The sequence below is a fragment of the Gossypium hirsutum genome, chromosome A13 (assembly GCF_007990345.1).
Source record: "Gossypium hirsutum isolate 1008001.06 chromosome A13, Gossypium_hirsutum_v2.1, whole genome shotgun sequence".
Classification (NCBI taxonomy): domain Eukaryota; kingdom Viridiplantae; phylum Streptophyta; class Magnoliopsida; order Malvales; family Malvaceae; genus Gossypium; species Gossypium hirsutum.
Genome location: NC_053436.1, coordinates 50486709 through 50510354, shown reverse-complemented (window position 1 = coordinate 50510354; position 23646 = coordinate 50486709).

Sequence of the window (23646 nt, the reverse complement as noted above, 5' to 3'; positions counted from 1 at the left end):
TGCACATCACTACTATCAGACATAACTTGAATAGCTAGATTTATAAGTTAGAATCATTAGCTCACTAAAGACCAATATATTTGGCCAAATTATAATAACACATGTTATAAAACAAGGTCCCTATACATGCCACTCACTTGATAATTCTAGCATATGTGTTTATACTGTCAAGGTGTTGGCTTGATAGTGTGATGCTGCCTCTGACGATCTCCAACCCCGAGTTAACCTGACAACGCTAAAAGAAATGGAAGGGAGGGGGTAAGCTTTATGCTTAGTAAGCTCGCATGAAAATAATAATCAATTTATTAACATGCTTTCCATAGTAAAACTATCCCAATTGTACATTTACACATGTTCTGGTTAAGTAGTTTTCTTGGGTCACATTCACTAAATCGTTTATATCTAGAGCTACGGAACTAAAAATTAAGATCCGTAAATTTTCCCAGAAGACAGACTCATATATATTTCTCCCATAAAATTTTCAGAATTTTTGGTCCAGCCAATAAGTACGGTTTATTATTTAAAGTCTCCCCTGTTTTGCTATTTGATAGCTTCGACTACTCTTCACTAAAATTTAATTATCTTTTGCTAACAAATTCAAATGAGGTTTTAGTTTATTTCTTCTAAAAATAAATTCAATAAGGAATCCAGCGATATAAATTATGTTCCTTAACTATTTTTGTAAAATTTTTAATTGTTTTTAAAATTCAAAATAGGGGATCACAAAATCCGTCTGAACCAGCCTTACAAAAATATAAATATCTCAAAACAAAGAATTTCTTTATTTGCTATGTTTCTTTTATATGACAATAGATTCAATAAGCTTTAATTCCATATCTCATTCCACTTCTAGTTCAACTTTTACTATTTTTGGTGATTATTCAAAGTCACTCCCCTGCTGCTATTTTAGACTGTTTATCCCAAATTTCATTCCTTCACTAAAATTTCTTATTATCAACTTTCAAGATAATACTTATCCATATTCATCTTATCAAAAATTCAATCACATATCTAACTCATAATTCAAAACTCATATATTCATATTCCGGTATTATCCCACTTTTTTTTACGTTAAATTTCATTTAGCAAACTTGTTTCTCCCGGTGAACACTTCGGAAAGTAACAATATCCGGTATTTTTAGCACATAGCTCCACACTATTGGGCTAACATGTAATTGTGGCATACGCACTTAGTGCCACTTTTCAAATTAACATGTATAACCCTGGCATATCCACGTAGCACGACGTTACATGTTTAACTGTGGTATATCCACTTAGCACCACGTTAATGAATCAATATATGTAACCGTGGCATATCCACTTAGCACCACGTTACATGTATCAATATGTGTAATCGTGGTATATCCACATAACACCACGTCACATGTATAACTGTGGTATATCCACTTAGCACCACATTTTTTCATTCCGAAGGTTCAACCGAGATATATTCATTTAATCTCAATTCATCAACCATAAATCACCGTTTGTGTCCATTAATTGAACAATACTAAAATTTATTTCATTTGCACTCTCTTCACAAGTCCATTTCATTTCACATGTCAAACATGTACTCATGAGTTTCAAGTACGTACTTGTGCTATCTCTTAGCACAACCACTCATGCAAACAGGACAATCATATGCAAGATCTCATATTCTCAGTAATCACCCATTTCTTTTAAATATCATATTCCATCAAATTTATATTAACATCAAATTAAATACAATTATAAAAAATTATATTTCATGTATATTAATAACAACTGTAATGCCCCGTACCCGAGACCGTCGCCGGAGTCGAACACGAGGTGTTAACGGACTTAATTCATTACTTAAACAGCTCAAACAATTTATTTTTAAAACTTCCAGAGAAGCTGAAAATATGCGTCAAAAATATAAATGTAACGCCTCGTACCCGAGACCGTCACCGGAGTCGAACACGAGGTGTTAATGGACTTAATTCATTACTTAAACAGCTCAAACAATTTATTTTTAAAACTTCCAGAGAAGCTGACAATCTGCATCGCAGTCTCTTAAAAATTCATATTTTGAGTTATGAAACTCGAAATCGAGTTCTGTAAATTTTCCCTGAAACTAGACTCATATATATATCAACTAATTTTTTTCTAGAATTTTTGGTCCTGCCAACTGGTACAGTTTATTAGTTAAAGTATCCCTTTTTCAGGGTATGACTACTCTGACCCCTATGCACTACGAACCAAATTTCTCCCTGTACAGAATTCCAACGACCATCCCGTTTGTTTCCCTTAAAATTAGATTAAATAAGGAATCCATGAATGTAAGGTATGACTTCAATAATTTTCTTAAAATTTATGGTGAATTTCTAAAGTCAGAATAGGGGATCCAGAAATCGCTCTAGCCCTATTTCACAAAAATTTAAATATCTCATAAAATATATCTCATTTACCTATTTTGTTTCTTCCATTTGAAAATAGACATAATAATCTTTGATTTCATAACTTATTCATCATTTAATTCCATTTCTACTATTTTTAGTGATTTTTCAAATTCACGTCACTGCTACTATCTGATTGTGCTAATTTCACCTTTTTCATAATTTCCATGGAATAACTAGCATTTAGGCATACATAACACCAAACATGTCTTTGATTAGCCATTCCAATAGCTAATCATTATCAAACATTTACATACCAATCATTAGCCATATCAGAAGATCATACACACAAAATGGCTACGATGCTATACATGCCATACTCAAAATGAAACGTCCAACTATACCAAAATAATCCTTGTAATAGTGTGCCTGGACCTCTGATGTACTTTACGATCCCCGAGTTAGCTTGACAAAACTATAAAAAGAAGGAAAATAAAGGGGGTAAGCATTAAGCTTAGTAAGTTTGCATGCAAATAAATAACAACATTCATAAGAACTATCTTACTACTGGGCATGATACTACATAATGCAACTTCATTAATTGTCATAGACATATTTTAAACTTCTTCACTTACTCACTTACTTAAGTACTTACTTACTTAATCAAATTTATTAATACATTTTACTTACCTTTTTCCTTATCAAGCATACATGAACTTATGTACTTACCTTTGCCCTTCTAGCATGAACTTGTCTTACCTTTTTAGTATAACTCGTCTTACCTTACCTTACTTTACCTTGATATTCTCTTTAAATTTTCCCGTTGAACCACTTGGAATACTAAGGATACACGGGTACCTTACCATTGCCATGACTTGTCATGGTCTTACATGGTATCCTTTTGAAACTTACCATTGCCATGTCTTGACATGGTCTTACATGGTAGCCTTGCCTTATGAACTCACCAATGCCATGCCTTGGCATGGTCTTACATGGGACCTCTGCCTTATAGTAACTTATCAATGCCATGTCTTGACATGGTCTTACATGATTTCCTTGCCTTAGAAACCTTACCAATTGCCATGCCTTGGCATGGTCTTACATGGTATTATTAAACCCTAATGTCATGACATTTGTATCCTACACATTCCTAAGGTTCAACCGGGACTTTCTGAAATTACTTCTCCGTCAATTCATGCTTGAGTCTTCTTTGAATAATTTCATAAAATAAATATACACATGCTTGAAATTAACAAAATTAACATAAAATAATATAATATTGCATTTATTTACCGTAAACTTACCTCGAAACAAAATACGATCAACTATATCGATTTAGTCCACTATCTTTTTCTTTCCCCGGTCTAACTCCGGATTTTGTTCTTCTTGATCTATAATAAAAAATTTAGCTTATTTAATACTCACATTTATTAAAACAGTCCTTGACCCAAACTTTGGTAAAATTACATTTTTGCCCCTAAACTTTCACATATTTGCACTTTTGCCCCAAGGCTCGTAATTTAAACTTCATCCTATTTTCTTATGTTTTATGACATGCTGATGATTTTTCCCTTCTATGACAACATCAAATTCACACTCTAACATGTACTTATGACTATTAGGTATTTTTACCAATTAAGCCCTTTTACTCGTTTTCACTTAAAACCGAGTAGCACAAGTTGTCTAACATAATTTAAAACCTCATATTCTATCATAAAACACCAAAATACACAAATTTCACCTATGGGTAGTTTTCCAAATATGAACCCTAGGTTGAATTATTGCTAGAATAAGCTAAATCAAGTTATCAAGACTCCAAAAACGTAAAGATCATTAAAAACGGGGCTTGGAATCACTTACTATGGAGCTTGAAAGCTTGAAACAAACCCTAGATATGGAGAACCCTTGAAATTTCAGCCTAATGAAGAAGATTGACAAAAATTGGCTTTTAATTTTGTTTTTAATTCATTTTAATAACTAAATGACCAAAATGCCCTTACTACTAAACTTTCTCAAAAATTCCATCCATGTCCAATTTTTGTCCATAGACTTAAAAATTGCTCAAATTTCATACTAAAAACTTCTAGAATGCAAGTTTTGCAAATTATTCGATTTAGTCCCTAATATCAACTTAAGCACTTTATGCATAGAATTTCATCACGAAATTTTCACACAATCATGCAATCATATCATGAACCTCAAAATAATAATAAAATAAATTTTTCTACCTTGAATTTGTGGTTTCGAAACCACTGTTCCATTTAGGCCCTATTTCAGGATGTTACAATAACATGAATAATAGGCTTATTAAATCACGCTAACTTACCTCGGATCCAGAAATGACAATTTACCATTCTAGTCCATAACCTTGTATTTTCCCGATTTAAGCCCAAATCTCGATTTCCTTGATCTATAATATCACATTTAGCCTACTAATTAGTCACACTATTCATATGGGTCTAAAAATCATATTTTTACAAATTTACATTTTGGCCCCTAAACTTTTGCATATTTTCTTGTTCCCCAAGGTTCGGAAATTAAAATTCTTCCTATTTTCTTATGTTTTATGACATGCTGATCATTTTTCCCTTCTATAGCAACATCAAATTCTCACTCTAACATGTACTTATGAACATTAGGTATTTTTACCGATTATGTCGTTTTACTTGTTTTCACGTAAAATCGCTTAGCAAAAGTTGTTTAACACAATTTCAAGCTTCATATTCTACCATTAAACATCAAAATACATGCATATCATTCATGGGTAAATTTTTAAACATTAATCCCAGCTCAAAATAATAGTAGAAATGAACAGATCATGTTACCGGGATTTCAAAAATACATAGAACATTAAAAACGGAGCTCGAAATCACTTACTATTAAGATTGGAAGCTTGGCCAAACCCTAACCATGGATGCTCTTGGTACATTCTGCTGTAGAAAGAAGAAAGGGACACATTTGGGGTTTAAAATTTGTCTTTAATTCATTTTACCCCTAAATGACCAAAATGCCCTTTTTACTATTCTTTCAAAATTTACCCAACCAAGGCCATTTTTTCCAACAAGTTATACAATGGTTTAATTATCATTTAAGGACCTCCCATTTAAATTTTAATGACGATTAGACACCTCTAACATGTAAAACTTAACTTTTGCACTTTTACAATTTAGTCCTTTTTACTAAATTGAGTGCCCAAACGTCGAAATTTTCGAACGAAATTTGTACGAAATCATTCCGTAAAATCGTAGACCATAAAAATATAATAAAACTGAAATGTTCCTCATCGGATTTGTGGTCCCGAAACCACTGTTACGACTAAGCCCAAAATCGAGATGTTACATTTCTCCCCCTTTAGGGATTTTCGTCACCGAAAATCTCACCAGAAAAGTGGTTTTGGTTTTTCACTTGGATTCCTCAATCCTATAATCGATGTCAAAGAACTTTCACTCATGCTAAACTTTTACTACCTATCTCTTTAAATTTTACATATAAAAATCATAAGTGGTATTCACTTTACAATACTTTTACTGAAACTTAATCTCTACCAGAAAGCTCATGTACTCAAAAGTCCGATCCATACCATCATGTTACATATACATTCACACTTGAATCTTTTCAGATTTGAATAGTAAAACTAGTCAATTTATCTCAACCTCATACTCTTTATAATTTCACACATTCGAATTATTTGTCAATTCAACCCTCAACTACTTTTTATTTCAAGCCTCTTCTGGCTTTTCAAAGAAATCATGATATGAAACTCGGATCTCAATCCGATTAGTGGAGATTTAAATTCCATGATATCCAAAATTCATAAAGACACGAAATTCTATGAATCTGGTGAGTATACATTCGGGTATACCAGCATAATTTACACATCTCATTAAATTCTTGACATATATTCCATACAGATTGAACAATCAAGTCGATCTTATTCATCCGTAATTAATATTTCAAGAAATTCTCTCTTCTAGTCAACAGAACGATTCAACATGCATCATTCCAAATTCACTTATCATGCCAATCGAAGACCATAACAAATGCATTAACATAAGTAATATTGATACCTCAACTGAATATATTAACTCTGATTAACTTACTTGAGAAAGGAAATCCACCATACACATTGGGACTTGAAATTTCACCACATTATCAGGATCAATTCAGAGGAGTAGTCATACTTGTTCTTTATATACATCAACCACAAGTTGGAGGTCATGCTCTAAGTCTGAGTCATGATCAACAAGTTACAATGTAACACCCCGAACCCGAGACCGACACCGGAGTCGAACACGAGGTGTTAACAGACTTTAAACCCCTTATAAAAAAAATATTTCCCAGACACTGCCAATCTGCGTACTAGTCGCTTTAAAAATCATATCTTGAATTTCACAACTCGAAAATCAGTTTCGCGATTTTTCCCTGAAATTAGACTCATATTCCCATCTACATATTTTTTTCTAGAATTTTTGGTCGGGCCAATTAGTACATTTTATTAGTCAAAGTCTCCCATGTTACAGGGATCGACTACACTGACCTTTGCGCAATACGACTTGGATATCTCCCTGCACAGAGCTTCAATACTGATTCCGTTTGTTTCTATAGAAACTAGACTCAGAGAGGAATCTATACATATATGGCATGACTTCTAATTATCTCTGGTTAATTTATAATGAATTTCCAAAGTCGTAACAGGGAATCCAGAAACCGTTCTGGCCCTGTCTCACGAGAACCTGAATATCTCTTAACATACTGTCCGTATGATTGTTTCGTTACTTTCCTATGAAAATATATTCATCAAGGTTAGTTTACATAATTTATTCACTATTTAATTCCATTCCTACTATTTTTAGTGAATTTCCAAATCTACATCACTGCTGCTGTCAGCATCTGCCTTTAAGGTAGACTTTACCTATTTCATAGTTTCCATGATTCAACTAGCCCTTTTTGCATAAGTAGCACAATTTATGATAGTGATTAACCATTCCCATGGCCAATCCTTGTCAAGCCTATCCACACCTCTCAATAACCATATCCATACCAAATGATTACAACATTACACTCAAACATATATAAGCCATTTTCGCATGGCTAACCAAAATTATACAAGTCCAAAGGGTCCATGACCCACAACAAACGGGTAGTCCTATACATGCCATTTCGAAGTTCAACCAAAATTGTACCAAAAGGGGGGCTTTGATAGTGTGGGCGACTTTGACTTCAAGATCCCGAGTCCGATAGCTGGAGAACCAAATCTATAAAACAGAGGAGCAATGAAACGGAGTAAGCAATTTATGCTTAGTAAGTTTTGAGCAAGGAATTCCAGCACAACAAAAGTATAGCATTCATATAGCTAAACGGATAATTTCATATGCACAAATTTTCGATATCATACTTGCTTCACATTACCAACCCTTATGTACATACACAAAAGATCAACTTAGCCAAAGGCCGGTAGCTCGTTTATCAACTGAGCGAATACTTATTTGTAAGGGCTCAACTAAATTCAAGCACATACGAAACATACCTCAATGTTGGGATGTTTCTAGAGTATTAACTGAAATTTTTACAGCAAGATCATTCATTCCCAAATCACGTACCTTCGGAATTTAACCGGATATAGCTCCTCGTTCAAATGCCTTCGGGACATAGCCCGGTTATAGTAACTCGCACAAATGCCTTCGGGACTTAACCCGGATTTAGTAGCTCGCACAAATGCCTTCGGGCTTAGCCCGGAATTAGTATCTCGCACAAATGCCTTCAGATCTTAGTCCGGATATGGTCACTTAGCACAAAGCCTTCGGGACTTAGCCCGGACATCATTCAAATAACCATGCACATTTAACAGTAAATCATGGCACATTCGTATTTCATTTTCGTTAACAAAACTCAAACACAAGACACTTATCATTCTTGCAATTTCGGCTCAATAGCCACACACAAAGAGCATGATTTTGATTTGCTTAAAACATGATCTAATCAAATCATAATTTAAGCTCTTTTACTCAAGAACTTACCTCGGGTGTTGTCGAACGATTCCGATGGCTATTCGACCACTTTTTCCTTCCCTTTATCGGATTTAGTTCCCCTTTGCTCTTGAGCTTAATTAAACAAATAAATTGATTTAATCATTTGAGCATCGAAAAGAGGAACACAAGGCACTTAGCCCATATTTATACATTAGACATTAAAGTCACATATGTACGGAATCATGAATCAAACTCAACATTTTAGCTAATTTTCCCCCTTGGCCGAATTTTCTAAGCCAAGACAAAAGCATCAATATGCTTGCCTCCAACCGAATACATGCAACACCAAATCTTCTTCCTATGGCCGAATATGCATGTCTATGTTGGGGCCGATTATATGCTTAATACTTCCTACAAGTATGGTTACTTGTATTGATTATAAATATCATCTTGTTTCAAGTTCAAAACTTGGCTAATACACACATATATACACTAGTAAAGCATCCTCTTCCTTTCCATCAATTTAACACATGCATTGCTCATTAACATACAAAAGTTATATTCGGCCTTAGCACACAACTTGCTAGCCGATTCTTCCCCATCTAGCAACCAATGCACATATGTGCTCACTCAAAAATGCTAAAAAGGAGATTCAAGAATCATCAATCCACCATCACATGCATCATTAACAAGCTTCATATTTAGCATGCAATGGCATTAACACAAAATCCACCTAGGCCGAATATCATCCCCATGACATAGCAAGGATTTGAACCATGGGCTAATTTAGAACTCAAGCTAGCAACTAAAAACATGCATGAATCTCATGGCACAACCTCAAACATACCTTAATCTAGACATAAGTATGGCCAAACCTCCTCCTAATCCTCTTCCAAATCAAACATGAAGCAAGAACTCCTTCCTCCTTCCTTAGAATTTTCGGCGAAATGAAGATGAAAAAGGATGAACAAAATTTTCTCCTTTCTTTCCTTTAACTCACGGCAATTGGGGGGGGGGAAAGACAACCACACACATTTTTTTTGTTTCCATCATATTCCCTTTCATTATTTTATGCCCATGCTCCTTATTTTATTTTTCCTAACATACCTCACTAACATAACATGTTTGTGACATGTTTCCACTCATGATGCACTAACACAACATGTCTATGACATGTCTTGCCCATCACACTTGGTCTACCATGCTTGTCATGGCCGGCCACTACTCATTAGGGGGGGAATTTGACATGCAAGTCCCCCCTTTTTCCACATGCACTAATAGGTCCTTACGCATTGACCTATCACATTTTAAAATTTTCTCACATAAGTCCTATTTGATGAAATTCACTTACAATTAACAAAATTCAAACACGAAATTTTCACACATGCACATGTACATATAATGAGCATCAATTATGACGGTTAATTATTTTTACGACTCGGTTTAGCGGTCCCGAAACCACTTCCCGACTAGGGTCAATTTTGGGCTGTCACATACAAGAAAAAATATCCATAAAACCCAAGATAGAGAAATCTGAAAAGGAGAAGCCCAAAATAAGGAAATCCAAGATAAAGAAATCCATGATATGGAAATCCCATTTACAGCACTGTATTAGAAGACCGAGAACCAGACTCATAAAATATGAAAGACCCCAATGTTTTTTTTCTAAAGAAAAGAAATCCAGAATAACATCATTCCAAACCACTGACAACAAATACGACCAGAACTATATGCTTTTCATATATATAAAATCAATTAGAGCAATGATCGGTAGAAATAGAATCATGGCACTATACACAATTTCTCATCGATTCCCAAAAGGCGGAATAGAACAAAATACTAGAGAAAAATAGAACCATGCAGATTATAATCCAATCAGACTGATAACATATTCGTCTAATGTTAAGATCAGGGAACATTTTCATAATATAAGAATTCATCAGGGATTAGATAGCCCCAATAATATTTTCGGTGTCAGATAGTCTCATACCATATCTCAATAGAAACAATCACAAACTGTTCACTGTAATTACCATGCTTGGACATTTCATATTTCGAATATTATTCCTTTAACTATTTCTGCTGTCCCATATTCCATAATATTCTCTTTACTAAGAAAACCAATTCATGAGGAAATTTCAATCCATACATTTCTCGACATCATACTAGGATAGATCGTTTTACCAAAATTAACCTTTTTGGCTAACTGTAATGTTGCGAAAATTAAACAATCTTTCGGTCGATCTGATATCTTTCTAGCTCATGTCTGTACTTATCAACCCATTCTCAATCTCTAATCATGCTTATAACCATTCCATCATTGAACTCTTTGGTTTCTCACCTGGAAACTCATTCAACATAAATCTCAGAAATTTCCATTATAAAACACCACTTTGGTAAGGGGGAGGGGGTCGTAGGGCCTCTGACTCAACTCTCATATACATGTAACACAGTTTTCATCATAGCAATCATATTTCAATTATGGCATTCATTTCGAGTAACTAACATTCATATTGATTTTACACTCACTTTCTAGTTATCTCATTTAAACAAGTGTGCTTATACATGTATTTCCATGTTTCCTAGATAATCTTACTTATCCATTCATTAAATCCAACAAGTCAAACACATAATATCATATAAGGGCCAAACAAACATGGATAAGTATATCACAGTCTAAACTTTCTTCTTACACATCATCATATACTTATCATTGCAATCATATATATCAGCCCAAGCAATTTAATACATTTACTCAAGTTATACGAGCTTACCAATCATAATCATCCCAACCAATATACATGAATATTCATCTTATCAATATTTTTGATAAGTTACTCAAACACACGCATTTGTTCAAATAAATCGATCATATACATCATGGAATTATCTATTAATCATAGATAAGCTCATTTCACCATGTACACATTTCATGAATCCTCATTCATACCTTTTCAAGTTTCATTTCGTCATAACTATACTTTACTCAAATATTTTAGCATCACATTCAACATGGTCGGTGTAGCTCGGTTGGAGAGTACCTTTGTCTAAACAAAGTGACTCTCATATGCGTCAGGAGACATCACACTATCACAGATTGGTGGCATGAATAGTTGAACTTTTACACATGCTAGGTTAGTCTGAGAACCGACTAAACCATAGCTCTGATACCACTAAAGATTTTGGGCTTAATCTTAACAGTGGTTTCGAGACCACAAATTTGATGAGGAAAATTTCATTTTTATTATATTTTTATGGTCTACAATTTTACGGAATGATTTCATGAAAATTTCGTTCGAAAATTTCGACGTTTGGGCACTCAATTTAGTAAAAAGGACTAAATTATAAAAGTGAAAAAGTTAAGTTTTACATGTTAAAGGTGTCTAATTGTCATTAAATTTTAAATGGGAGGTCCTTAAATGATAATTGAACCATTTTATAACTTGTTGGAAAAAAATGGCCTTGGTTGGGTAAATTTTGAAAGAATAGTAAAAATGGCATTTTGGTCATTTAGGGGTAAAATGAATTAAAAGACAAATTTTAAACCCTAAATGTGTCCCTTTCTTCTTGCTACAGCAGAATGTACCAAGAGCATCCATGGTTAGTGTTTTTCCAAGCTTCCAAGCTTAATAGTAAGTGATTTCGAGCTCCGTTTGTAATGTTCTATGTATTTTTGAAATCCCGATAACATGATCTGCTCATTTCGACCATTATTTTGAGCTGAGATTTATGTTTAAAAATTTAACCATGAATGATATGCTTGTATTTTGATGTTTAATGGTAGAATATGAAGCTTGAAATTGTGTTAAACAACTTTTGCTAAGCGATTTTACGTGAAAATGAGTAAAACGACATAATCGGTAAAAATACCTAATGTTCATAAGTACATGTTAGAGTGAGAATTTGATGTTACTATAGAAGGGAAAAATGATCAGCATGTCATAAAACATAAGAAAATAGGAAGAATTTTAATTTCTGAACCTTGGGACAAAAGTGCAAATATGCAAAAGTTTAGGGGTCAAAATGCAAATTTGTAAAAATATGATTTTTAGACCCATATGAATAGTGTGACTAATTATTAGGCTAAATGTGATATTATAGATTAAGGAAATTGAGATTTGGGCTTAAATCGAGAAAATACGAGGTTAAGAATTAGAATGGTAAATTGTCGTTTCTGGATCCGAGGTAAGTTCGCGTGATTTAATAAGCCTATTATTCATGTTATTATTGATATACATGAAATATAATTTGTTATAATTGTATTGAATTTGATGTTAATAGAAATTTGATGGAATATGATATTTAGAAGAAATGGATGATTACCGAGAATATGAGATCTTGCATATGATTGTCCTGGTTGCCTGAGTGGTTGTGCTAAGAGATAGCACAGGTATGTACTCGAAACTCATGAGTACATGTTTGACATGTGGAATGAAATGGACTTGTGAAGAGAGTGTAAATGAAATAAGTTTTAGTATTGTTGTATTAATGGACACAAACGGTGATTTGTGGTTGATGAATTGAGATTAAATGAGGAAATCTCGGTTGAACCTTCAGAATGGAAAAACGTGGTGCTAAGTGGATATACCAAGGTTATACGTGTAACGTGGTGCTAAGTGGATATACCACGATTACACATATTGATACATGTAACGTGGTGCTAACTGGATATGCCACGGTTACATATATTGATTCATTAACGTGGTGCTAAGTGGATATACCAAGGTTATACGTGTAACGTGGTGCTAAGTGGATATACCACGATTACACATATTGATACATGTAACATGGTGCTAACTGGATATGCCACGGTTACATATATTGATTCATTAATGTGGTGCTAAGTGGATATACCACGGTTAAACATGTAACGTGGTGCTAAGTGAATATGCCACGGTTATACATGTTAATTTGAAAAGTGGCGCTAAGTGCATATGCCACAATTACATGTTAGCCCAATAGTGTGGAGCTATGTGCTAAAACTACCAGATATTATTACTTTCCGAAGTGTTCACCGGGAGAAACAAGTTTGCTAAATGAAATTTAAAGTAAAAAAAAGTGGGATAATACCGGAATATGAATATTTGAGTTTTTAATTATGAATTAGATATGTGATTGAATTTTTGATAAGATGAAAATGGAAAAGTATTATCTTGAAAGTTGGTAATAAGAAATTTTAGTGAATGAATAAAATTTGGGATAAATAGTCTAAAACAGCAACAGGGGAGTGAATTTGAAAAATCACCAAAAATACTAGAAGTTGAACTAGAAGTGGAATGAGATATGGAATTAAATCTTATTGAATCTATTTTCATATAAAAGAAACAGAGCAAACAAAAGAATTCTTTATTTTGAGATATTTATATTTTTGTAAGATTGGTTCAGACTAATTTTGTGATCCCTTGTTCTAATTTATAATAATAATTAAAAAATTTACAAAAATATTTAAGGAACATAATTTATATGGTTGGATTCCTTATTGAATTTATTTTCAGAAGAAAGAAACTAGAACCTCATTTGAATTTGGTAGCAAAAGATAATTAAATTTTAGTGAAGAGTAGTCGAAGCTATCAAATAGAAAAATAGGGAATAATTTAAATAATAAACTGTACTTATTGGCTGGGCCAAAAATTCTGAAAATTTTATGGTGAAACGATATATGAGTCTAGTTTTTGGGAAAATTTATAGATCTTAATTTTTGAGTTCTATAGCTCTAGATATAAATGATTTAGTGACTATGACTCAAGAAAATAGCTTAACCAAAACATGTGTAAATGTACAATTGAGATAGTTTTACTATGGAAAGCATGTTAGTAAATTGCTTATTATTTTCATGCGAGCTTACTAAGCGTAACGATTATCCCCTCCTTTCCATTTCTTTTAGTGTTGTCAGGTTAACTCAGGGTTGGAGATCGTCAGAGGCAACATCACACTATCAAGCCAACACCTTGACAGTATAAACACATATACTAGAATTATCAAGTGAGTGGCATGTATAGGGACCTAGTTTTATAACACGTGTTATTATAATTTGGCCAAATATATTGGGCTTTAGTGAGCTAATGATTCTGACTTATAAATCTAGCTATTCATGTTATGTTTGATATTAGTGATGTGCATATGCTTGTTTGCCATGCATGGTTGGTAATATGTTATGTGTTGTTGTAAGAATGCCATGTTTGTGTCTTTATTGTGAATATATAATTTCTCAAATATGCCATGTCAATTGCTATGATAATATATAAGTGTATGTAGGTAATTAAGGGTGACTACTGGCTTGGAAAATAGCCTTGGAATTGACCACATGGCCCAATCCATATGGGTGTGTAACTCTCCGAAGTAAGAAAATTAGTTAAGTTGCCCAAAGATTTTCAAAGTTCTTGGTTTAGTCCCGAACTACCCCAATGTATATTATAGGTTTCGAAGACCTCTATAAGGGACGATATGCATGTGTTCGAGATGTTTTAATTTTTGGTGAAAATTTTGTGGCCTAGTTTTGCATGTTGTGAATGTTTAAGTCCGGTAACACCTCGAACCTTGTCCCGACGTTGGATACGGGTGAGGGGTGTTACACTACTCTTTCTTTACAACCTTACCTGGTGTTCAGTTTTCATTTATTACTTTGTTCTTGCAATGAGAACATTGCTTCTTTTTAAAAGGGGATAAGGAAAATAAATTGCTCAAAATTTTAAAATTTTCAAGTATGTTTCAATCATTTCTTTCATAAGTATGTTTTAATAAATGAATGTTTAGAAACATTTTTTGTTAACAAGATAGATTGTATGCAAGTATGAATGATGATTTTCTCTAAGTGAAAGCATCTTATCATGAAGAATGGAATGCTTGTATGGTCTTAGCCTTAGTAATATTTGTCATGAAAACTTAGTTTCTCTTGAGATTAGACATGCATGAAGGTTTATATCTTTAGAATTGACTTAGTAACTTTTTTGAGGCGAAATCCCTAGGGGACAAAAAAATCTAAAATGATATAGGCACTATTTCTTTAGATATTTTGAGCCTTTTCAAGCAAACCCTATGATATTAGACCCTTGAAACAGTAATTTTGAGCTTAAAGGTCTGTTTATTGCAATGAGCCTGCATTATAAGCCACATTACTATCTTTCAAAGTTATCCTAATTTTGTGCACCCATCTTAACTAAAGTTGTCTTGGTAATCAATATTTGAGGAAATTTTCAAAAAGATGTATATGCTCATGCTTAAAAAAAAACAGAAACGAAGGAAGAGCAAATAAAAGTTTGCTCAGTCTCCAAAAAGGAAAAATGTATGAGCTTGAGTTCAAAATAAGTTTGGGGGTGTTCCAAAGGTTCACTTAAAGAACATGGTTGTATTTTGAGAATCCCAAGACAAAGTTAAAAGTTAAAAGTTAAGATTTTGAAATAGAAATGTCTCATCTCTTAAAATCCCTACCTTTAACCGAGCCCCATTACAACCTTATAAAAGACCTAGTGATTTGATGATTATGTCACCTACATTAGTGGAGAGGAAGTACTAAGTTCAACATATGAAGATCATAAATAAGCCTTATGATTGTTTGCTTGATTGATAAGAAATTATGTTGAATGAAGAATGTTATTTGTGGTTGTGACATACATCCAAACTATGATTCATGTTAGCATATTTTGAAACTTAGTATAAAATTTTATAAATGTTTGCATATGAATTACTTGTTAATAAAGAAGATCTATGAACATGAAGTTATTAATGCATAATTATGGGGCGAAGATTGATGCTGCTTACATAGTTAGCAATTTTTCCTTAGCAAGACCATTTTCCTATGAATAAACATTACTCGGGACGAGCAATGATTTAAGTTTGAGGGTGTGTAAACTAAAAAATATATAGGGTTTTTCCTATGTAATTTATCACCTTTTTACTTAAATTCGTTGTTAAAACTAAGTAATTGTTTAATAAATTAATGAAGTATGTGAAAATATGAAATTAGGATATAGAAATTATTAATATGTGATTTTATGCTTTATTATATAGTTTCATGCATAAAATGGCTTATTTTATACTTATTTGGCCATATTATATTTTTAAGACATAAAATGGGCCATGCATTGTTAAATTAAATAATAAAATATAAATAATAAATCATTTTAAATATTTCATTAATAATTTGGGTTGTAATTAATTATTTAAATTGGATAAATTTTATTCCTTGGTCCTTTACCTTATTTATTTATTTTGGACAGGTCTGATAGCTTTGTTGGATTACAAAAACCGTCCAAATTGGATACCATGTCAACCAAAATTCGGCTACACATGGCTGTCCACTTAAACCACATTTTGATTTAATTACACAAGGTCCTTGCATTGCTGAAGAAATTATAGATTTGCCCGAAGATTTACATTGGACCGAGTCTCAGTGCTGAGTTATTATGGCATTTAAATTGCTTAAAAATCAAGAAAAAATCAGCTCAAATTCCACTAATTGTGGCTGGCCACTAATGAAAGAAGTGTAAAGAGACTAAACCCAACTATTTTTAGCAAACTGCCCACTTCTCTTCACCTATAAATAAGACCCCTTCATTCCTTCATTCATCATCCCTCATCCCTCATCATTCTCTCTTCTCTCTCAATTCCCTTTAGCCTTTTCCATTCCCCATACCTAGCATCACCTCTTCATAGAGATTTTGTAACACCCCAATCCCATATCCGTGGCCGGAATAGGTAAAGGGGCATTACCGGACTTGAAACTCATATCAGAACAGAAATTTTTTTCTTTTTTTCAACATTCCTTTAGATAAGTATTAAAGACAGTCAGGGATACAATTTAAACTTCTATAAGTACACATTCAAAAGATGCCATTTTCGCATGGCTTATATACATTAACCAAAATATTCTTCGGCCACTGGTCTATTCTATACATGCCATAAAATAATTCAAAACATAATAGTAACAAGCAGTGGATAGTGATAGTCTGACTAGTTGCTGACGATCCCCGAGCCTGTACCTTCGAAATGAAATCTATAAAACAGAGGAAACAAAGTAAACGGAGTAAGCATTACAATGCTTAGTAAGTTTTAAGCAGTGTCAACATATAACAATCAAATTATAACATAGTTGTTCGTATTTTTATTTCACTCTTCCTTCGGGCATACCATCCCTTTACCGAATATGCACATCTCATCATATACAATAGGCAGATAAACTTTCACATAAAAGTGAGCTCATGTGACATAGATATATTGTATAATTTCACATAACCTCTCACACTGATCCGATGTCACATAATCATAGGAATAGTCTCATAGATTGCTCACGTATGCATCACATAACTACCTTATGATTTAGTTCAAATCAAGCTCACATATAAACTTGGAGTACATACCTGTTTAACCTTTCGCATTGAATATATTTATAAGCAATTCTTATTACGAAGTCTTATAGCTTTAACCTCTACTCGGATTATCGGTGAGACCTTTAGCTCAGATGAAACCTCCACACGAAGTTATCGGGCCTTACCCGGACAAAATCTCCACACGTAGACATCGGGTCTTACCCGGACATAATCTCCACACGTAGTCATCGGGTCTTACCCGGAATATATTTCCAAGTTTCATGTACATTTAATCACATGTTACAACATTCACATTGACTGTCATATTTGTAATTCATTTGCCTCATCAAATATCTAATAATACACACCTTTCACATTTGGTCATTCGGCCACAATATACACACATCTCCTACATATTTCACACTAGCCATTCGGCTTTACCACATATACATATCTCATACATATTTCACACTAGCCATTCGGCTTTACAACATATACATATCTCATATATATATTTCACATTAGCCATTCGGCTTTACCACATATACATATCTCATACATATTTCACATTAGCCATTCGGCTTTACCACATATACATATCTCATACATATTTCACTCTAGCCATTCGGCTTTACCACATATACATATCTCATACATATTTCACATTAGCCATTCGGCTTTGCCACATATACATATCTCATACATATTTCACACTAGCCATTCGGCTTTACCACATATACATATCTCATATATATATTTCACATTAGCCATTCGGCTTTACCACACACATATATATTTATCTTGTGCATCAATTTCAGCAATAGCTTATAAGCAACTCAAATAGCTTCATCAATGTATACAACAAATTCACATATTCACTACAAGCTGTTTTCCTGAGCAATAGTCACTAAATTATTTATAACTGGAGCTACAAAACTCAAAATCAATTTACGTTAATTTTCCCTGAATATAGACTCATATATATTCTATCCATAAAATTTTCATAATTTTAGGTTTGGCCAATCAATACCAGATTTTTCTTAAAATTTCCCCTGTTTCACTGTTTGACTAATCTGACCACTCTTCACTACAAATCAAATTTCTCATTGTACAGAATTCAAATGTGTTCTATTCGATTTCATTTGAAACTAGACTCATTAAGGAGTCTAAGCATATAAATTTTATCTTATAACCATTTTTGTACAAATTATAATGATTTTCTGAAAACAGAACAGGGGATTTCGGAGTCATTCTGACACTGTCTCACACAACTTTAAATATCTCTTTATAGGAAATTTCTTTCCTTACACGGTCTCTTTTATAAGAAGCTAGACTAATTAAGCTTTGATTATGTATTTTATTCAGCCTATAATTCCACACCAACAATTTATAGTGATTTTCTAAATTCACGTTACTGCTGCTGTCCTAACCAAATTATTACAATTTGCTCTTAAATTTCCAAGTCCAAACACTTATGAACTTACCATTTGAGTTTAAGACATATCATGGCCACATCATATCTTATTAAATCAACTCACTATGTCCTATTATGATTGAATTTACTCAATGTTTAATCACTTAAAACTTACCTCGGAAGTGGTCGACGACTAGATATCCACGGCTATTCGTTTACTTTCTCTTTTCCCCTATCCGACTTTGATCCTCTTTGCTCTTAAGCTTAAGTAAAACAATAGATTTGCTTAAGTACTTAACTAATATTATTCACTTGACAATCACATTTGGCAATCACATATCATTTAATCTATATCTAAAACAATAGATTTCAATATGTACCATATTTAATAAAACATGCCATGACTCGATTTCATGCTTATTTAATTTATATCTAATTCACATTCACAAGTAAGGAGTCACTTAATTTATCATGCTTCCTTATACATGAATTTAATCATATTGCCGAATGTCCTTATGTGTACATGGTACATACATAAGGCATATATCTATATATATACCTATATATGACCATTACAATTTAAACATTTAATCTTAATCGGCAAGCTTTATTTCAACTATTTAAGGTGCAAACCAATTATGTTATTCATTAACATTTCGTCATATTAAATCTTTGATTAACCAATTTAACACATACCAAAATCCAATCATACATCTAACCTTTATCTCAATACTAAACCGAGTTACAAGATTATACATTACACTAAGCATATCATTAAACATACCTATTCAATTTAGCTAATTTCATAACCGATTAATCACCTTACCCCACATTACTCAATGCCGAATATCAACCCAACATCACAAGCATAATCACCATGAAACTTACCTTAATACACATATATGCATGTTCACATTCATCACATTGGCCATTATAAGCAAAACAACCATTCAAAGCTCACTTCAATTATTTAACAAATAAAACTAATGTTTAATACTATCTCCCAATTTGGTATGAGTTACCGAATGAAATTAAACTCCTAATTCATGCACTAAAATCACATTCGGCACAAGCAAACTTCATTTCAATTATGCCACTCTTAAACTTATCCATAATACCCTAAGTTCATTTAGTAGCTAGGCAACAATTATACAAAAACAACAAGCATTTAACAACAATGTACTTAACCAATTCCTTAAGCATACATTCGGCAATATATATATATTAATGACTAAAACACTTAGGCCAATTCTAAAACATCCACAAATCTTCATGCTTACATGCCATAACCGTATGGTTCTTATCACACTTGGACCACAAAATGCATAAATTTCACAAATTCTAATTACTATCATAAGCTCAATTTCGGCTAACACTCAATTAAATACTACCAATTTAGCACTAATTTAGCATTTCAACATAGCCGATTGTCATTAAGCAATTAAGCCACAAACATTTAATTTTACCAAGCTCAACTCATCTATAATCAACCCTCAATACACTAAAGCATCAAAACAACATCAAAGAAATACAAACATCCATGACCGAATGTCATCTTCATAACTTTACAAAACATTTGCCATGAGCTAGCTTCTATACTTGATGACCACTCCAAATATACAAAGATTTTCAATGAAAGAGCATTAACATACCTTAATATTAACCTAAGATGACCGAATGCTTCCCTCCCTTCTTCCTCTTTTCATTTCGGCCAAGAAGAACCGATTTCTCCTTTTCTTTTCCTCACCCTTTCATTATTCTTTTCTTTTATTATCCTTATTATTTCTTTTATTTATTTCCTTTCTTTTACATAAAATAATAACCATTTAATTAAGATTTACTACATATTTTAATATATGTACCATCATGGCCGGCCACTATGTATAAAAAAAAAGGAGTATTTGACATGCAAAACCATTGTTTTCACTACATGCTTTAATAGATCCTTATAGATTAACCTATCACATTTCAAAAGTGTCACACATAAGTCCTATTAACTAAATTCACATGCAATCGACTAAATCTGTAACACCCCATACCCGAGACCGTTGCCGGAGTCGGACACGAGGGGTTCACAGACTAAATTCACTTACTTGCACAGTTCATTTTAAAAATTTCCAGGCAGTTGGCTAACTGTGTCACTGTCACCTTAAAAATCATATCTTGAGTTCTAAAACTCGAAAATCAGTTTCGTAATTTTTCCCTGAAACTAGACTCATATGTCCATCTACATATTTATTTATATAATTTTTTGTTGGGATAATTAGTACAGTTTATTAGTTAAAGTCTCACCTGTTACAGGGTACAACTACATTGACCGTCATGCATTACGATTTGGATATCTCCCTGTACAGGGCTTTAATACTGATGTCGTTTGTTTATATAGAAACTAGACTCAAAAAGGAATCTATGCATATATGGAATGACTTATAATTATCTCTGGTTAATTTATAATGAATTTCCAAAGTCGGAACAGGGAATCCAGAAACCGTTCTGGCCCTGTCTCACGAGAATCTGAATATCTCTTAACATACTGTCCATATGATCATTTCGTTACTTTCCTATGAAACTAGATTCATCAAGGTTCGTTTACATAATTTATTCACTATTTAATTCCGTTCCTACTATTTTTAGTGATTTTTCACATCCACATCACTGCTGCTGCCAGCATCTGTTTTTTTAAAGTAAACTTTACCTATTTCATGATCCTCCATGGATCAACTAGAGTTTGTCATACATATTCCAAAAGTGGTCAAGAATAACCATTCCCATGGCTAACCGTTACCAACATTTTCATACCTCTCGACGGACAACATACAAAACCATTATAATGCTATGATCAAAGTATATTTAAGCCATTTTCGCATGGCTATCCAAATTTACACAAAACCGAAGGGTACATGACCAACAACAAAAGGGTAGTCCTATACATGCCATTTCAAAGTTCAACCAAATTGTACCAAAAGGGGGCTTTGATAGTGTGGGAGACTTCGGCTTCCAAAAATCCCGAGTCCGATAGCTGACGAGCCAAAATCTATAAAACAGAGAAACAAAGAAACGGAGTAAGCAATTTATGCTTAGTAAGGTTTGAGCAAGGGATTCCAGCACAACAAAAGTATAGCATTCATATAGCTAAACGGATAATTTCATATGCACAAATTTTCAATATCATACTTACTTCACATTACCAACCCTTATGTTCATACACAAAAGATCAACTTAGCTAAAGGTCGGTAGCTCATTTATCAACTGAGCGAATACTTATTTGTAAGGGCTCAACTAATTCAAAGCACATACGAAACATACCTCAATGTTGGGATGTTACAAGCGTATTAACTGAAATTTTTACAGCAAGATCGTTCATTCCCGAATCACGTACCTTCGGAATTTAACCGGATATAGCTACTCGTTCAAATGCCTTCGGGACATAGCCCGATTATAGTAACTCGCACAAATGCCTTCGGGACTTAACCCGGATTTAGTAACTCGCACCAATGCCTTCGGGCTTAGCCCGGAATTAGTAACTCGCACAAATGCCTTCGGATCTTAGTCCGGATATGGTCACTTAGCACAAAGCCTTCGGGACTTAGCCCGGACATCATTCGAATAACCATGCACATTTAACAATAAATCATGACACATTCGTATTTCATTTTCATTAGCAAAACTCAAACACAAGACACTTATCTCTCTTGCAATTTCGGCTCAATAGCCACATACAAAGAGCATGATTTTGATTCGCTTAAAATATGATCTAATCAAATCATAATCTAAGTTCCATTACTCGAAAACTTACCTCGGATGTGGTCGAACGTTTTCAGCGGCTATTCGATAACTTTTTCCTTTCCCTTATCCAACTGTGGTCCTCTAAGCTCTTGAGCTTAATATCGACCTAAGATGACCGATTGCTTCACTCCTTCCTTCCTCCTCTCAATTCGGCCAAGAAGAACCAAAGAACACAACTTGTTTCCTTTCTTCCTTAGAACATTCGGCCAAGAGAAATGAAAAAGATGGACACTTTTTTTTTGTTTTCTTTCTTACATTCACGGCAATGGGGAGGGGGGAGAAACAATCACACACATTCTTTCTTTTTTCCATTTCTTTATTACCCATACTCCATATTTTATTGTTCCTAACATACATCACTAACATAACATGTTTGTGACATGTTTCCACTCATAGCATGGCCGGCCACTACTAATTAGGGGGGAAATTTGACATGCAAGTCCTCCCTTTTTATTACATGCACTATTAGATCCTTATAGATTAGCCTATCACATTTCAAAAGTGTCACACATAAGTCCTATTAACTAAATTCACATGCAATCGACTAAATCTGTAACACCCCGTACCCGAGACCGTTGCCGGAGTCGGACACGAGGGGTTCACAGACTAAATTCACTTACTTGCACAGTTCATTTTAAAAATTTCCAGGCAGTTGGCTAACTGTGTCACTTTCACCTTAAAAATCATATCTTGAGTTCTAAAACTCGAAAATCAGTTTCGTAATTTTTCCCTGAAACTAGACTCATATGTCCATCTACATATTTTTTTTATAGAATTTTTTGTTGGGCTAATTAGTACAGTTTATTAGTTAAAGT